The sequence below is a fragment of the Xiphias gladius genome, chromosome 7, assembly GCF_016859285.1.
Source record: "Xiphias gladius isolate SHS-SW01 ecotype Sanya breed wild chromosome 7, ASM1685928v1, whole genome shotgun sequence".
In the NCBI taxonomy this organism is placed as follows: Eukaryota; Metazoa; Chordata; class Actinopteri; order Istiophoriformes; family Xiphiidae; genus Xiphias; species Xiphias gladius.
The window spans coordinates 10,291,831-10,310,595 of NC_053406.1; the positions used below are offsets into that span (position 1 = coordinate 10,291,831).

An 18,765-nucleotide genomic window follows, 5' to 3' on the forward strand; every position below is an offset into this window, starting at 1 on the left:
ATGGCAGGGAAGGTGCATGCACATTCACAAAAACACACATTTTTAAAGAACAATTCCATTATTTGTCACCCTCAGTTTTATTCTTAAATTTTTGTTCATTAAGACTTTGGTCCTGATAACCAGTTAATCACAACCTCTGATGTAGAGATCTGGAAAACAGAGACTCAAATGGGGCAAGCAGTGCAAGCTTGTTACAGCTTTCCAAAAAACTTAAATCAGCACTATAATGAATCAAATAACTACATGTAATGTGAAAGGGATCTCTTGTTGTGATGAACACAGAGAATTTTCCAAGAAGAGTTGAGTCAAAGGCAATCTAGACTTGGTCTTAGATTTTGAAGACGTTTCACCTCTCACTCAAGAGGCTTCTTCAGTTCAGACTGACTGGTGGGGAGGCCCAAGTATTTAACCTCTGTGGGGTTGTTATCAAGGCCATTGATGTCACTTGGTTTGTTAGTGCTCCTGGCTGTTGTAATGACAGTTGTTAGTCTTTGGAGTCACCTGAGGCCAATACAAATCATCTCAAACACATATCTGTGAATTTAGTCAAAAGTATAAAAACCTCATTCAAAATCTCATTGACAGTTGTAATACTCAAATAAGTAAAAATACGGCCTTGGTCTGTTTTTTAGCTGCCTTTAACAAACAGCATTTCCCATAAGCCCTAGACCATCATGTGTTGCATGTCTTGGCTTGACCAAAGAGCTGAGTCCATTGGTGAGTCGAGGGGTCGCAGTTAGCTGTCTCTAATAACAGCAGGACAGAGGAGCTAGCATTGTTTGCTCAAAATAATCCCTGTTTAACTTTGTTAAAATCAAAAAAGTTTCGACTACTAATACTAACTACTGTAGTGGATGTCAATTTGTCTTAGAATGTGGAAAGTAAACTCCAGGAACACACCTATTTTTTCCACAAAGACCAATGAAAGAAATGCTGAATTAGAGATTACCTTGATTTACAGAAGCTAGTGCAAAAGAGGCCTGTATGTGTCATCATGACTTTGGCTCTCAATAGTCATAATGGACAAAAATATGATATAAGACGCGGGCAGACAAATACTGGAATTTCCAGAATTAATCTACAGGCACAACCACATGTGCTTGTGTACCCCTGAGTTATTAAAGAATTGTTGTGGTACTTAGGTGTGCACATTATTCAAAGAAAAAGTGGACACAGAATGAATACAACCATTTCTTTTGGTCATTGGACATTTCTAGAGAGTACTCAGCTGTAAAATAAAACAAGCTATGGGAGCCGAAAGGCATAGTAATGTTGTCCCATGCGGGTCCATTGCCTTTATTTTTAGTTACTGTGATTTGTTTTGTGGTTTGGGTCATTTTTAATGCCCCAATAAATTATAGGAATAAAATAATATGCAGGAATTATTTTAGCATTATGTCGATGATATACGTTATTATAGCATTCACTGAAGTATTCAAAGCCACATAATAAAAAGTCAAAGTCAAAGTTAAAAGTTTTTGTTCATTTCATTGTGTTTATATTGTGAAACCAAAAACCTGAACTTATACAGTAACCCAGAATTATGTAATGATATATCATGTTGCGACATCTTACAGTACATTACAAAAAGATAAAGATGATAAAATATAATACAGTCATACAGGCCCAATAGAGTGTCATTGCATTTTATTGAAATATACTTTATTGTTTCCTGTTGGGACAATTTTTTAAAGGTCTTTTACTGAACAACATTTGAATTGGTACAGATTCAGTGTCTCAGGGACACTTCAGCAGACATTTGTTTTAACAGGGTCTTCAACCAAGGTCCTTGCATCACTCTGCTGCCCTCATCACATGCCTTGTGATATGCTTCTAATGTGTTTTTAGGTGAATTTTTAGGGACAGTTGCAGCCTATAACATCAGTGAGTCAGCAGTGTGGCAGGTCAACTGCCAAAACATAAAAGAAAGATAATTACAAAAAACATAAAGTGTCATAAGTATACATAAATGCATAAATGATACTATTTGGTTCCTCTACCTGTGCAGTTTTACCTTGCTATACTACACTTCAGAGATTCAGTTTCTAAAAATCACATCTGTTTTTTATTAGATGGTGATTAGAAAATCAGAAGTTGTATTACTGTTCAAACGTAACATTCCCTCAAGGACAATAAAATGCACTGAACTGAGCTGCAGTAAGAAACTTCTGTGAGCTGCAAAATGCTAAACTGCAATATAGTTGACCATCTACCCCACTGGCTTTGAATTTTAATCAACTGAAACTGTAAAATCATTTTTACGACATTTCCATTTTCCTGATTATTATGCAGTGGACAGAGATGGGAAATATGGAAAGTATAGACAGGATAAATCGCAACACAAGCTGTGCGCTTGATGTGAAAAGTTGGCATACGAGTTGGTATGTAGCAGAGTTTACCCCACAAGAAAGCAGTTTGTGTTCTGCCTGGAGTTTTGTGCCACCCTACCTCAAAAAGAATTCTTCTTTATTGGTCTCTGTGGAAATTTAGTAACCTTTGGGCCAGAAGCTACTTCAGAGGCCTTTCCATAGGGAAATAAAAAGCCTTTGGGAAATTATTAGTAAAACGGGAGGGGGGATTCATCCACACACGTACTCTACAGGACCATCACAATTACAAAGCTATTGATACCACTTTACAGTGCATTCACTGCAAAATGTGCACTACTTACACAAAGATAGAATGATTTTCTTCTATATCTATAACTCATTGCATCTGCCAGAGCATCTGTCATAGCCTGGTGACAGAGACGCAGTAGCATTCTTAAGAGTCTGAAGCTTACCATATTTAGTCTAATTGAAACAAAGTGATACAGACCTACATTTCTATTCGAGACAAGCAGCCCGACCTCAGTAATAAGTGTAGAAAACACAAATTTAAAAAAAGCACTATTTGTCATGGATGGTACAAATTGTTTTCAGTTCTCCTGCCAGGAGGACTTTTTCTCCTTAGCTCTCTCTTTCTGTTTCTCATGTATGCAGAAGTACATCAAGTTGCTTCCATCTATCTGTCTATCTAGATCTCACTCTTTTCTTCTCTCACTCAATTTCCTCCTCCCATAATTCAGTGCTCACTTTCTTCCTCATTCCCATTATCTCACTGCAGAGTGTGTAGGTGGTACAGAGTACATGATGGCTGATTAAATAGTACAAGCAGCCCATACGAGAGGCTTCATTAGTCATAAAAGGCCAATTCACCAACAATTAAAACCAGCTTCACTGACTTTAATGACACCACAAAGACAGCATGCGCTCCACAACTTAAGAGATAAAAGGAAACCAAGACCATAAAAGAAAATATGGAAAGAGGGATGAGGTTACAGAGAAGAGAAAGCTGGGGCTTTGAGGGTGAATACACATTTAGTGGTATGTTTCCAGCCAAAAAAATTTCATCGTCTACACTGGATAACAGGTAGGTGATGACAGTAATGTAAGTGCTTAATAGGATGACAATGAGAGAAGTGTCTGTGACAGTGTTTTCATACAATATTATCAATCTGACAAAAGACAGTAGTTAAGGCAATCACTACGTTTACATGCACAAAATATTCCAGTTTTTGCCCTATTCCAAAAAAGACGATATTCGTACTAAGCTGTTTAGATGGCTAATGAAAATCGATATTCCTCTAATATTCCGTTTACATGCAGCGGTGCATACTGATTAATGTAAAACGCCTCCCTCTTTCATTGCTTCAACCATCTTATTACAAAGTTTGGTGTTACGATACTTGTGCATATCCAAAAACATGTTGATAACCAAGTCTTTCATAATGTTTAAAACGTAGGTGTGTTTTCTCCTTCCATTCAGAAATGTGGGCTTTCCTTTTGGGTATGCATCTCTATCCCGGCATTGTCAACTGTTCTCTATGGTTTGTTTGTGTATAACGCAGAGAGCTGACCGTAAACAGGCAAGAGGCCATGTATTGTAAACTGCCACAAAAACCCCAGTTGAGACACATATTCCAAATGCGCTGTATACATATCCAAGGAATGCTCCTAAAACCCAAATAATAGTGGCATATCCCACATGTCTTAATCAGAAAATGCTAAATTCGGAATAAGGCCAAATTCGGTATATCCAAATGGAATATGCTTTTTACATGACCCGTATTGAATCCAAATTTTGTCATATTCAGAGTAATAGTGGAATATTAGTCTGCATGTTGACAACAGAATGTGAAAATAGAGGTAGCCCAAGAGATGAAATGAGATAATTCACGCTAATGTAAGGACATGAAGAAAAGATTACAGTAATGGAGGGAAATATCGGTAAACTCTACTTATCTGTCTGAAAATATCACATCAGCCACCATGGCCAATCCATTTTTTTTTAGATCAGCTTACTGTGTATTTTTAACAAAGTAGGCTAATGCTAGTGAGAGCTATTTAAAAGGCTGTAGCATGTTTATTGTTATTGGGAACTGGGAACTTTTGTTAATCCTGAGGAAAACAAGATCATATAGCTGTTATACAGCTTTGCAATAATTAACTCTATGTAATTTTCAGTGAAAGGTTTCAACAACATGATTTAGCATCAGTTCATTTTTTAATTGTTTTATGTTTCTCTATAATATAAAGACAACAATACTTTAATACATCGATACAGGACATGCCTTTCATTTACTAAAGATAGTAAATGTAGTATTTATACTACAAATCTACCTGTTGTGCGACATTGAAGGACAATGTTCTTTGCACTTTCATCTATCTTATTATATTAGATTAAATGTACCTTCCATGATGATGTATAGCTTGTGGCGCACTATGATATAAGGTACATCACATCATGATGTGTCACAGCCATCTGTGGAAGTCACCTGAGATTATAACACTCCAATTATTCAGGACTCTTAGAGGCTCTTAAAAGAATCATCAAAAGACTCTTTGAATAATAAGACTCTTCCCAATGCAAAAGAACGGTAGACAAGCAGATGCTGCCTACATTTGAATAACATACATTGAATAATTTCGCTAGACCATAGCAATTGTCATAGAGAATTTTCTTCACTGAAAATTTCTTCAGCAATTGGTGTGTTGGACATTACGCCCAACTGCTGGATCCACCGGAGTGGATGAACTCTGGGAGGGAAACAAATCAACCAAAGTTGTCCGGGCAAATGTGGTCCAATAGGTTTATTGTAGCACTAACTTTTAGCTTCCATGCTGAATTAGTAGTCAGCTAAGATTGCTGGTAAACTTGGACATAACACATGCCACTTCACTCATAGTTTTTTGAAGGAAAGTTTTGAAGCCTGGAATTGCTTTACCACTTGTTGCCAACTTTTGTCAGTTTTTTTGAAGCATAAGAAGCATGTTTGGACAACATTGTGGAGCCGGTTGGAATGAAGGTGGGAAGGGAAAAAGGCAACCACCTGAGCTGAGTGTGACCTTAAGTATTGTCCTCCATTGTCTTCTTTTAGTATTTTTTTTCTAAAGTGGTCACAAACAAAAGTTCCAAAACTGGATGCTGTCTGTTGTGTCTCTTCTTTCATCTCTGCTTCCCTTAGTCATCATGTTTGCTTTCATCTATTTTTGATTCAAAAATCACCAATGATTTTTGAAGTTTTGTGTCACAGTGTGGGATATGAGGATTTTAGACACTTTGGCCCTCCTGATTTAGCATGCAAAGCCCAAGGAACAGTGCCTTTCGATTATGCCTGGTTTTGTAGGAGAGGGAATGACATTGATTGGCCGAGGGAACGGGTATTGACATTGATTGGTCCCGGCTTGTTTGTGCGGACAGGAAGTGATTTGCATAATGCAGACATTCGCAGTCTGCAGAGGCTCTGTACGTGGGAAACCAGGCTGGAATATAAAATCTGGACTTACCAGTAAAAAAGGGCATCACTGAGGTGGAATGTATGCACTGTCATCTACTCTTATGTGCATGTAAGCTCATTTTGTCCTCACTGAGATCATAATTTTTGTCAATTTCACAACTTAAGAGGACAGAAACAGAGTTATAGAAATATTCAGTTGGCCCAATGAATGCAAATACAGAGATAGACAGTGATGATATATGTTTGTCACAGGGCCAAGAAATTCAAAAGGAAGCAAAGAAAAGAGTAAGAAAATGAGACAAGACAGAATGAAAGACCAACAAAAATTAAAGGACTGAGTGAGAAAGAAAGAGAGAGAGTGATGAAGAGAAAGGGAGTAATGCCAGGGGAAGAAGGGTGGAGAGGAGAAAAAATCAAGAGGAGACAAAATAAAAGGAAGTAAGAGACAAAGACGGGGGAAAAGAGAGCAGAGACAGGAGAGAACAGAGAGTGCTGTGTCTCCTGGTTGTCTTTGTTTACTGTGACAGGGACAGGTGGAGGCTGACAGCAGAACCTTTTCAGAGAGCCAGTTAAATAAAGAGGGGATGGAGGGATGGAAATGAGCAGAAAGAGAAGAACAAAAGAAGGAGGTAGACTCTGAGACTAAATGCCAGTCCCCAAATGGCTGCCAAGCCTTCTGTTTCGTTTCCTGCTCTGAGTTCTATCACCATGAGGTTGATCAGCACAATGATCAAACGGCAATGATTAATTTGACTGTTTGTCTATTTACTTTAAGCATTACTTTTTGATTATGGTGTCATCAGTACATCAGTGTCAGGCAAAACTGAATTGATTTTTTAAATGTGAGCGATGGCATATGCATTTGTTGGAAACCATTTTTACCCATGCTCTATGGATGGCAATGTTGGTTGGTCAGTTGGTCATTCAACCACTTTGGTCCAGACTGAAACAGCTCTTAGATGAACTGCCATGAATTTTGGTGCAGGCATTCATAGAGGAAGAAGCCTCCTGACTTTAGTGATCCCATAACCCTTTCATTTTGGGCCACATTGATGTTGTGATTTTACTTTTTAAGTGAATTGTTTCAACAACTATTCCGTGGATTGTCACTAAATTCAGTACACACGTTCATGGTGCCGTTGAGAATTAATCTAAAAGACTTTGATTTCCTGATTTTCATGTAGAGCCACTAGCAGGTCAAAATTTCCACAGTGAAATATCTTAGAATCTACTAGATGGACTAACACAAAATTTTATATAAACATTCATGATTCCCAGATACTGTATCCTACTGACTTGGGTGATCCCCTGGCAATCCATCCCACTATTGGATGGATTGCAATGAAAATTGGCAACAGTTCCCTACAGGATGAATTGTGATAAGTTTGATGATCCCCTAACTTTTCATCTAGCACAATCATCAGAAAGTTTGTCCAATACAACCAATTATTTTTACGACCAAATACCAGCAAAACTAATAAAATTCTCACCAGCCTCAATTGTATTTTGTGTTTACTACTAGTTAGTAAATGTTAGAATGCTGACACATTAAACTAAGATGGTGAACATGGTAAACATTAAACCCTCTAAATATCACCTGCTAAATGTTGCGATTGTGAGCATGTTAGCATGTGGATGTTAATAATTAGCTCAAAGCAACGCTGTGCCTAAGTAGACCCTCAAAAGCCACTAGCACGACTGTGGAATCTTAGTTTTCTTTAATGAAGTATATGTTTGAGGGATGCTTGTGCATCAAAGTAGAACAAAACAAGATCAAACTGAAATTACAATGTATGGAGTCATTAAGATTTATTATCAAACAGAATATTGAAGAATCTTTGAACAAACTGCAAATTTCAGTAGCAAAAATTACGTTTTTTGCAACATGTTATGCTTTCATTTCTTTTATTTAGTAAGATGCACATAAGTGAAAGGGGTAAACATCTTTCTCACACACTCTCTCTCACACACACAGAGACCATCCTTTGAACCAATGGGGTATTATGGGATTGTCTCAAAGTGATTACAGAGGATCAGGAGTACACAAAAAAACCACCACCAACAAAAAACAAAGATGCACGCACAGGCTAACACACTCAAGCGTGTGCATACACATGCACAGAAACATCACTCACATGCAGACAGACTCACACTTGTCAAGCCAGGACGTCCAGCCTCTTTGACAGGGATAATCCTGTGGCATCCTGAGAGAGGGTAAAGTTAGGAAGAGACGATCCCAAACCCGGAAAAGCCGATTAGCGGCTGAGGGAACAAAACCCAGGCAGCGGGAGAAGGAAGACTAGAAACAAGTAGCAGAACGCCCAAGCCAAGCCAGCCCTGACACAAGAGGCCCGTTATGCCTTAAAGACCAGGCAAACAGAAAGGGAGGGGGGAATGGATACAGAGTGTGGGGACAGACTTTAGGGAGGGAGAAGGAATACTACAGGGAGATATGAAGGTGTGGAAGAGTGGGGAGAAGATATGATGAGAGGGAAAAATGAGAGGGTGGTGAATAGAGATAAAGAATGGAGAGGAGGAAAGAAGGGGAGAAAATGGAAAGATAGACAGAAGGAGATACACATGGGATAAGAAAGGCTTGATAAATTGAGGAAGAGAGAAAAAGATAAATTGACAGACAATGAATATTACCATAAATTGAAGGGAAAGAAAAGTGATGAAAAAAGTGAGTCCAGCTGGGTGCGTATGCCCTTGTCACTCTACTCTAGTTGATTGTCAAGAACTCTCTCTCTTCCCATTTCCCTCTCTGTCTGAGTCAGTCTCTCTCTCACACACACAAGCAGTGAGGCTGTCCATCCCTTCCCTTAGCTTCCGTATTATGTCCTTATCCATGACCAAGGATGTACTGGAGCTCTCAATATCCACGGAGAGATGTCGGAAGCCGAAAAAATACCGTGAGAACAGCAAAGAAGGAAATGAAAGGAGGGATAGAAAATTTGAGAAAATGGAAAAGAAAGTGCAAGCTCCCAACAACATAAGGAATTATGTTCCTTTTTACTTATTTCTCATCTCTTAATTTCTCATTCTTAACTTCTTTTTTCCCACCATTTCTGTACATCTATATCACTGTCATCCTGTCTATATCTCTGTCGCTTTTTTCCCTTCACTGTCTTTCTCACTGTTTTTCTTTTGTCTATGTCTTTCTCTCTCTAAATCCCAGGGTTGTAGGGTTTGTAGAGTTGGTATTTCCACCCAGTGATAAGGGCCTTTATAGAATGAGTCTGACACTGGAGGCGTCGTAATGTGTTGGAAGCAATAAAACACGAAAACACGCACACACACATAGACACATACGCATACACACATGCTCAACGTACGTACAGACAAGACTAGATCCTATCTCGGTATAGTAAAATGGTGTGCAGATACCAGCAGTGATAGATGGATTTGGGAGGCTGATAAGTCCTGATAAATCCAGGAAACATAGACTGAGACAGATAGGTAGACCATAGCAAGATTCCCATAACAAGGCTGGATTATGTGTTCTAGTGAGTTGTTCACCCTTTCCATCACCATGGAATCAGCTGATCTACATACAGATCAGAGCTGAGACCTGCGGTCATTTCAATCGGGTTTGTGAGATCTGATCATGAAAACTTGATTTAATCAGGACATTATAGCTGTATATGTTCACTTGTTCTTAAAGGTGCCCTTTTGCATATTCAGAGTTAGATTTTTTTCAGATATATAATAAGCCTTGTTTATCTTGCTAGTCCTCTCTGTCTTCTTATTACCAGCCATGAAAGCGGGGATGGTATTGTTTTCACCTTGTGAGTCTTTGTGTGTGTGTGTGTGTGTGTGTGTGTCATCATGGCAAAATGTGTTCCTGTCGACCTTCTGTAGCGGGAACTACCACAGAGGTGATTTTGAGTACTTTGGCAGGTGTTTATATGTCTGGCCATCTTTCTGTCAGTCTGTGGACAGATTTTGTCACAACGATAGCAATCATGCAAGATACAGTCATGAAACTTTACAGGTGTGCAGTTGAGATCAAAATGAGGGTCGAGGGCAAGGGTGCCGGAAATAGGGGGATTGGAAGTAGGGAAATGGTCATTGCCCCCCACTTTTCGACTTTTCGACCCCGGCCCACACTCATTTCAAGTCGCGGATCACTGTATCCCAGTTTCAATCATTCCTGTACACTCTAAGACTTTAGGTAAAACTACGGACCATCTTGTGTTGGTATCACATCACTGCCTGTCAATAATGTAGTAATGACTACTGAGTACTCATGGGTCAGAACGTCATCTGTTGACAGTTGTCACAGCTAGTGTGATCCCTTTGCAAGGTGTTCTCTAGTCTAAACGTCCATCCAAATTATGAGCACACCCACCTGACAAAAGTCATTTTAAACATCCCATAGTCGAAAGACCAGGATTTTGTTGTTGTGCATCTAGGCTTGTCACTTCCTGATGTCCTGGTGTGATTGGATGATTAATGCTGCAATTATGCAACACAAACAGAGATAAGTTATCTCTCTCTTCTGGTCAATGTCCCCATATGTCTTCTGGGAGAATACCTGCATGTCTAAACCATCTGTGGTATTTGCAAAGGACAAACAAATAGAGATTAAATGTAGCATCTCAATATAAAGTCTTGTGTACACCTGAAACTATATACTAACGTTTCAGTTGATTTCTTTCAAGTATGAGTCTGTGCAAGTGCTATGATAATTGACTGTTACAGAAATATACTTATGAGATCATGTTAATAAAATTTTAATATTCATAATTTTTTTTAGTTTAGTTCAGTTCAGGTTTTGTTTTAAGTAACTAACATATTACCAACCTATAGATAACATTTTCTAAAAGGCATCCTTTTGTACCTAAATTTGCAATTGAAGTGGTGATAAGTAACTACACATGCAGAAAAAAAAAATCTTTGTGAGTTAAATAGACTGGATGCCTGACATTAAATATTGAAACAATCTGTCAGTGGGCTCCTTCTCCTAAGAAATATGACTTTCAGATGTGTTATAGAAAGCATAAGGAAGACCATAAACGTATGAAGGAACCATTCCAAACAAATTTTCAGTGGGTTTTCTATAGGTACATTCGCTGTATTCCAGATTATTTTAACAAACCATTTTCTACTCTGAAAAGAGTTGTAGCTTTTGCCTCTCATCTGGAAGCTGTGTCCTAGGATGAAATGGACAGATCTACATGTAATTATATTTGTAATATGTGTTTTTTTTGCACAAATCTGTGTATGAACAATCCTTCATTTGTGTTTTCTTTTTTCGTATCTGCAGGTGCTCCTCTGTGTTTAATTTTCTAGACATTATTTTCCAGATTGTAGGTAGGCATGCAGGTGGGACAGATTGAGGCAGCAGCCAGTATGACACTAGTTTGGAAAGAAGGGTGGGGAGCAGAGGGGGAAACACAACAAATTGAAGTGTCATAAGGATATTAATAGAGAGAGGATGTGGCCGCCAATAGCCACAGCAAATTGGATAGCAGGGAAAATACAAAGCCAGCCAGTCCAATACAGACTTATCCAATGGAAACGACAGGCCGGATAGATTGTAAACAGCTGTTTGGATGCACCTTTTTCTCTATCTCTCTTATGACACCAGTGCAGACAGGCAGAATGTGATGTTTTATGACCAAGCACAGCAAAAAAGGTCAATTGAAATATAAATGTATGGCTTTTGTATTCTTGTTCTTGTGTTTGTGCAAGTGTTTGGACTGGAATGAGACAAATAGAAAGAGAGGGAGTTTGTAAGTATCAAATAAATGTAACCTGGTGAAATTAAGCTGGCACAGACTCTGCAGTACTTCCTTTAAACATGCTGGCAAAATGAGCTGCTGGCACTCTCCTAAATGCCCATCATCAATGATACGATACAGCAGTCCCTCAACCTTCCTAACTCTGGGCGACTGTCTGAGTAGAGAGATAACAGGTTTGGCCAAACTTCTCCTCTGCTGGTGGGCTTTTTTTTCTGGCCCCAAAAGTGTCTGAAGGACTTAAGTGTAGGGTCAGTGATCTGAAACTGTCGCAACTCATCTTTAGAGTACCTTGGCAGAGTTGGTGTATTACCCTGGGAGTCAGTGACCAGAGTGTCCAGCTCAACTACTGTGACACGGGCCTGCCTAACCTGACAACATTTGAGACCGACAGTAACTAAAACTGGCCCTAAAGCTGTTCCTCTCTTGACCATGTTGCAGATGGGTACACATCCATCAAACTCCTCATTGCTCTCCCATTGACTGTGGCTCCCCTGCTAATGGCTGCTTAGAGAGGGTGTCAGCTGCAGTGTTACATCGACCAAGGCGGTACTGCACCTAAAAATCAAAAGGAGCTAGTTGGGAAACCCAGCATTGTTCAATAGCGCCTAGTTTTGCTGAGTTCAGGTGACACAGGATTTTTTTATTTGTTACTACAGTGAATTTGGAGCCCAACAGGTACCTTCTAAATTTCTCCGACACAGCCCATTTAAGTGCAAGGAGGTCCAGTTTCATGCCACTGTAATTTTTTTCTTTTTTCTCTGCACTTCTCAACCTCCTACTGACTAATGCTATCACATGTTTTCTGCCTCCTGGCAACAGATAGAAGACTGCACCTAAGCCTAAACTGCTGGCATCGGTTTTGACAATGAATGGAAGGGGAAAAGTCAGCAAAACCAAGTAGAGGAAAACTGGTAAGTCCCTCTCTCAGTTGTTCAAAGGACTCTTGACATTCCAGTGTCCATACCAGCTTGGCTGTTTTCTTTGACACATACAGTACATTAACTATATCATGTAAGGGACCTGCCAGCTGAAATAATCCCTGTAGCTGCCCTTAGCTGAGATTTGGTGACCAAGGAAGTGTACACTGGATTTGAGAAAATGACATTTTTCCACCTGAGTCCCTGCAACACTGACTGAAGCCATGCCAGGTGGTGTTTAAAAGTCAGTGAGTAGACCATTATGTATTTAAGTACACAGGCATGACCTGAAACACTAAGGCACTCATAGTGGCCCACATGAGACTTTGGAAAGTCGCCGGACATTTGCAAACACCAAAAGCCAGTCTAGTGTAAGACAACCCAAAAGCAGCCGTGAAGTCTGTCTTGTGTCTGTCCCTCTCATCCAACGTGACTTGATGGTAACCACTGGCAAGGTCAATGGTCGAGGAAAACTTTGCACCATGTAGAACATCAAAGCACTCATCGATGCCTGGCAGGGGGAACGCGTCACATCCTCACAAGCACAATGGGTGATGCATAGGCACTAGTGCTCTCTTTGATAATGCCTTTTTTTAGAAGCTGGGTTATGTGCTGTGTTGGAGGTATATGTCTGTAAGGCTGTGTTACTGGGACATCATCGACTAGGTATATCTCATGTATGACCTTCTCGGTATAACATAGAATTTCCTCTTTAAAAGCAAAACCATCTGCATACTGACCCAAAAGCCAAGCTAACTTAGCTTGTTTATCTGGTTATCCACCAATGTTTAGCTGTTTTAACATTCATCATCTGATGCTTTAGCCTCTTTCCAGTCCACTGAAAATTCCTCATGGTCTGCCGAAATGAGAAGTGCACCTTCTGGTTCTGGGCACCAACCACAAATCTTCCTGTGAGTAATTCACCACTTTGACTTTGACAACCCTTTTGCATACACTGTGGCAACTGACGCTGCAGGCACATGCATTGTATTTCTACCAGCTACCCTGGATGCAGCTGTTTTTTCTAACACTTCACAGGTTTGCACTCTGAAAAGCTTTTCTCCAAGCTGAGTTCAACTCTACTCCAATGGTTGATTCAAAACTTACAATAGCAATCTCCTTCCATCTCTTTATTACATGAATCCAAATGAGAGCTGGAGGGGGCTCTGCTGGTGATCTTCCTCTTTACCCACTGTTCTGCATCAATCTCTTCTTCCTTAGAATCCTCTGAAAGTACCTAGTAGCTAGTATTCTCACCCAGTAATTGTTGCTGGAAAAATTCCTCTGAGATGGCGCTTACCTAGCTTCCAGGATCTAACAGGGTCTTAGCGTTAACTCCGGCCACACCTACCACACTTACCGACACGTAACAACTGCTTGTTTGGAAAACCTCTCACGAGTAAGGGTCTTTGAGTCTTTAGTCCCACCTCAGAATGCCTGGCTTTTGGCACCTGAAGAAGCTACTTTCCCTGATCAGATGCATTACTGGCAGTGGAGTGACTTCCTTCCTTGAGTGGTTTTCACTCCCTTTGCAATGTGTCCTACTCCCTTACATTTGAAACAGACAGGCTTTCCATCTTCTTAACTCACCCTCAAGCTGGTGAAGACTATACAGGGTCTGTAAAAGCTGAGCTACACTGCACTTCTCTTGGTAAGCTTCTCTGAGAAATCTGAAAATTTCATCAGGTTCCTTGACCTCTCCATTTGTACTTAACCTGACATCTTAAAGTGCTTAACCCCTGAGGAGAGAGAGGCTGAAGTCAAACTGATCATCTTTACATAGGCCCCTAGTTCCGATAGCCCACTGTACTTCATCAAGAAACTCATCAATAGGATGCCCATCAACTGACACATCACCACTAAAAGACTGGATTGGGTTGTCTCTTGACAAATACACATATGATCTGTTAGCCCCACTACTCAAAGCAGTTATCTTGGCCATAGCTTGGTCTTGCTTGTTACTCAGTTCAAATAACTTGGCCTGAAGCTCAACAACAGGGTCCGTCTATGTAGTTTCCCCCAAACCCTGCTTATCATCACTGTCTCTCTCTGACATAGTAAAGTGTCTGTGTGTAGCTTAATTCATGGTCAGAATATGAAAAGTCTCTCAGAAGTGAGCTGGACTGCGTTGATGTCCTCCATTCCTCTAGTGAAGATCTTCCCCTTTGACGTTCTCAGCTTGTCTCACTGGTCCCTTACTACACACTCAGGGTCACCCACTGTCTCGGCTCTTCTCCAATACCAGGTGCCTTGGGTCATCGCCACTACAGTTATTTTATACTTTCTAACTTAGCCTACATAAGTTGAAATTGACAGTGGAGAAGGAAAAAAAAATATCTTGACCACCAATTTTGCGGAACCCCACTCTTGGTACCAAATTGTGTAACCTGGCGAAATTAAGCTGGCACAGGAAACAAAAATATCTTTTGGGGTTCTTAATGCTCAACAGAAAAAATTGGTGTTTGGTCAATAGAAAATTAAACCTTTAAAATTATATATATACAGAAAGTGGCCTGTGGTGGAGACAGTCCTTGTGAATTAAATCCTTAACAACTGAGGATTCTCCTCTCTTTCCACGGTAACACTCAATGACGTATCTAGTCTGTGTTATCCAGACTTTCCCCTGTATTCAATAAAAAGCTTCAAGAAGTACAGAGCTACTGGTGCAAAGCACTCAAAGAAAAACAATAAATCCTTTATACAAAAGAGAGCTAAAAGAACCGTTTCAAAAGAGTGAGAAAAAATAGCTATGCAAAAAGAGTGCAAAAATAACTGTAGCGGCTCTTCCTGATAAAACGCAGAGCACGCAAGTTCACAATTAATCTTATTTTCATACTTCTTGCACAAAATGTTATAATAAATGTATGAACTACATGAACTACATACTAACTGTTCAAAAGCACCTATACAATGGTGGTAGGATTCTATACACCAAATACACAAGTTTCCAAGGGGACTCTGGATGGTCAGGCCAGTCTACATTACAACAGACAGTTCTCCACATCTCTGTCGATATCCAACAAATACAGCTATATTCTTTGACAAAACATCACTCGATATTTAGTACAAAAGACACACCTTTACAGGATAATTACCTCCAGGTTACAGCCAGTATTTCCTGGGAAAACAATGGACGCCACGCTGCGGTAAATAAGACGGCTTCCCCTATCTTGGTCTCTCTCCACAAGCTGTTCCCCAATATCCCTTGCACTGACCGGGATTCCTCAAAAGAGCAGTGCCATCTGGTGGCATTATTGAAAAGTGTATTATCTTTCCCACCAGGCTACATGAAGTTTGTGACAAAGCTACAGTATATATTCTTTCAGCCCCATGTGAGGAAAAGCAATTTCAGTTCTTACAGTTTTAGGAAAATTAAGCCAAATGAGAGGAGTGAAAACAAACAAAAGTAACATTAAGAAGAAAACGAGAAATGTAGGCAGAGCTATTGTAGTGGAATAAACTTCTGAGTCTCAGATTGGGAAAACTACATCACAATGGCAAAGGGTATAAGCAGGGAGGGGAAGGGAGCTTAAAATAAGGAGAGTAAGAGTGCAGTGTAAAAAAGTATAGGGGGATAGACAGAGACAGAGGAGCAGCGGTATTGATATTTCCAGCATAAACACTCGTCCTAATGGACCCGGAGAGTCGAGCAGGAGATCGATCAGAAGACAGAAGTCTCGGCAGATGTACGGAAGGAAAATATACCTCTCACCTGCTGTGAGGAGGGCAGAGAAAGGGGGGTAGAATGGAGGGAGGAGTTTAGGAGATGACCAGACACAGTGGGGATACAGAAAAGAGAGACAAGACTGAATCCTAATGTGCAAAATGTATTTTTAATGAGAGTGGAATCAATAGTGATTTAGAGTTTTTTCTTTGTAGCTGGAATGGGCCAAGCGAACGAAGAGGTAGGCTATTTGGAAATAACAGAACAGAGGGGAAGAAGAATGGATAAATCGGTGGATGGATGGATAACTGGAAAGATGAATGACAGCAGCCAGTTAGTAGAGGAAGTTCCCGAAATTGGATTTGGGAGGACAAAGTAGAGGGTGGTTACCGAGACAGGAAAAGAAAAAGAGACAGAGACTGATGTGCACCTGTAAGTAGGTGTTCATTGCTTAGCTGTTTTATATATAAGTTTGTGAGAAATACTTTAAGATTTTGGCCTTCAATTTAGGGTCATATGGGGTAATTCTGGGCCATCTTTCACTTCCTCAGGAAGCAGTTTCATGGTCAGGACATTGGTTTGTGGTTGTGGTTAAAAGAAGGAACTGAAAGTTAGGGTAAGGGTTGAGCTTAGAATACTAGACATAATAGTTATGTTAGGGGTAGGAATAAACACAGGGTATTCATGAGCAAAGAAGTAGAGGAAATTGTGTATGTGTGTGTGTGATCACATTGCAAAATATTTATTTAAATTATATAGAGAAGGTGACAAGAAATACACTACAAATTTGTGCCAACCTCTGTCTTCACCTTGCCAACAGAGTCACTATAAAAACAACTAGGCAGCTTCACACCTGAGTCTGTGTGTATCACTTTATATTAATGTCTTCACACCTCTACCTAACGCGAAGGAGATATCTGTGTCCTGCAATGAGTGAATGTGAAATGATGGGAGCCATGACTTTCTTTCTGTCTTTCTCTCACACACACACACACACACACACACACACACACACACACACACACACACACACACACACACACACACACACACACACACACACACACACACACACACACACACACACACACACAGACAGACACAGACACAAAACGGTGTTGTCCTTCACACCTGAATCTACATAGCAGCACAGGCAGCATGCAGATTTCATTCAAAACATGAACAAATCAAATACATGCTACATTGCGTACACATACACATGCTTACACACTGTGTGTTCACACACAAACACATACACACAGACAGACCCAGACAGTCTCTTATTCTTTTTATTGCGGTACCTTAGCTTGGCTTTAAGTACATATTTCATGCCACATTACCCCCCATGTCAGCAAACGAGGAGAAGAAAGGGGGAGACTGAGGGAGGGTGAGAGATGAAGTGAGGCAGTAAAATGTAGACTCCTTTCTCTGCCGACTGCATGTCTGCCTCAACATCCCCTCTACCTCTTCTGTCCTTTCTGTTCCCCTCTTATCTTTATCCCCCTGTTTCTTCTAGCTTAATGTTTTTTAATGGTTGGGAACCAGAATGGGTCACAGACGTGTTCCTGCTGGGTCCCCACATGACAAGAGTAGTGATGTGTTTTAATGAGCCTGGGACCCAGGGCAAGAGATGAAATTTCTCATTTGGGCCTCACACTGAAAAAGACTGTATCTACCTCTAGCTGTCTCACCCTTTACTCAGTCAGATTTAAAGTGTTTCACTTCATTTCATTTATTTCATCAACTCCATCTTGCGCTTTTTATTTTTTAGTTCTTGCTTTCTCTGTTACAAAATACAGGCTTTGTAATTGGGACTTTGCTCTACAGCACTCATTTCATTCAAATAATTACTTACACAGATGTTCATCATAGCGAGTGTAGGTGCACTGTATATGGTTGTATAGAGTAGACTTTTGTGTTTCAATGAAAACAGGGTTTCAGATTTTTTGTATCTATTAACATTTATCTCACCTTTTGTGAAGTTCAGCGGACTGAAGCCATGCTGAGAAAATACTCCCCACATCGTATCACCACCAGACCTCCTCAGTATCAGAAAAGATCACTAAGGTCTGTGGACTTCTCTTGGAGTGCACAACAAGTGTTCGTCTGCTTGCTGAGAGAGGGCAAGGTCTTCTAACCATATGGCTTTATTTCACTGTTCAGTAAACCACTGCCTGTGTGGATTTACCCATTCACTTGTGTTAAAGGTTTGAAGGACTGTAGCCTGACTATATATATATCTTGCATACTAATTCAGTGCAAGTACACCATGCTTGAGGATATACTTAACTACCATACAGTGATGTGAAGGGGGATGTGTACATGGCAAGGTGGGTTTTAATGGTTGAAAGCAAAAACAGGGTGGGAGTTGAAAGCAGTATCCCTGATCGGCTGTTGGGCAATAACCAATAAAATAGGTTTGAAAAATGAATTGTAATACATCTAAATAAATTAATGCTCAAATGTCATTTTTTTGCCTTATTTTTGAAAGAAGTGTTGTTTGGACTTGGCATCAGGAAACTTGACTAATTTGGTGAACCATAATGAATTTTTATTTAAAAAAAAAAACTATTTTCAGCATTGTAGACGGCAGACATGACAGCCGATAAGGTCCCTAAAAATTCACACAAAACCATTACATGTATGTTGCATGTTACA

General features: G+C 40.0%; 1 long non-coding RNA gene across 3 annotated transcripts in view; it reads left to right on the plus strand.

Moving 5' to 3' along the window:
• Positions 1-18,498, plus strand: part of LOC120792372 — an 89,498-nt gene extending 71,000 nt beyond the window's left edge. The window contains exons 3-5 of one of the 3 annotated variants that reach the window (XR_005707796.1): positions 12,346-12,437; positions 13,267-13,354; positions 18,095-18,498. This is a non-coding gene — a long non-coding RNA (uncharacterized LOC120792372). Of the gene's footprint in view, positions 1-12,345; positions 12,438-13,266; positions 13,355-18,089 lie in introns of all 3 variants that reach the window. The other 2 variants (XR_005707797.1, XR_005707795.1) reach the window with 2 other exon arrangements.
• Positions 18,499-18,765: the final 267 nt, after the last annotated feature.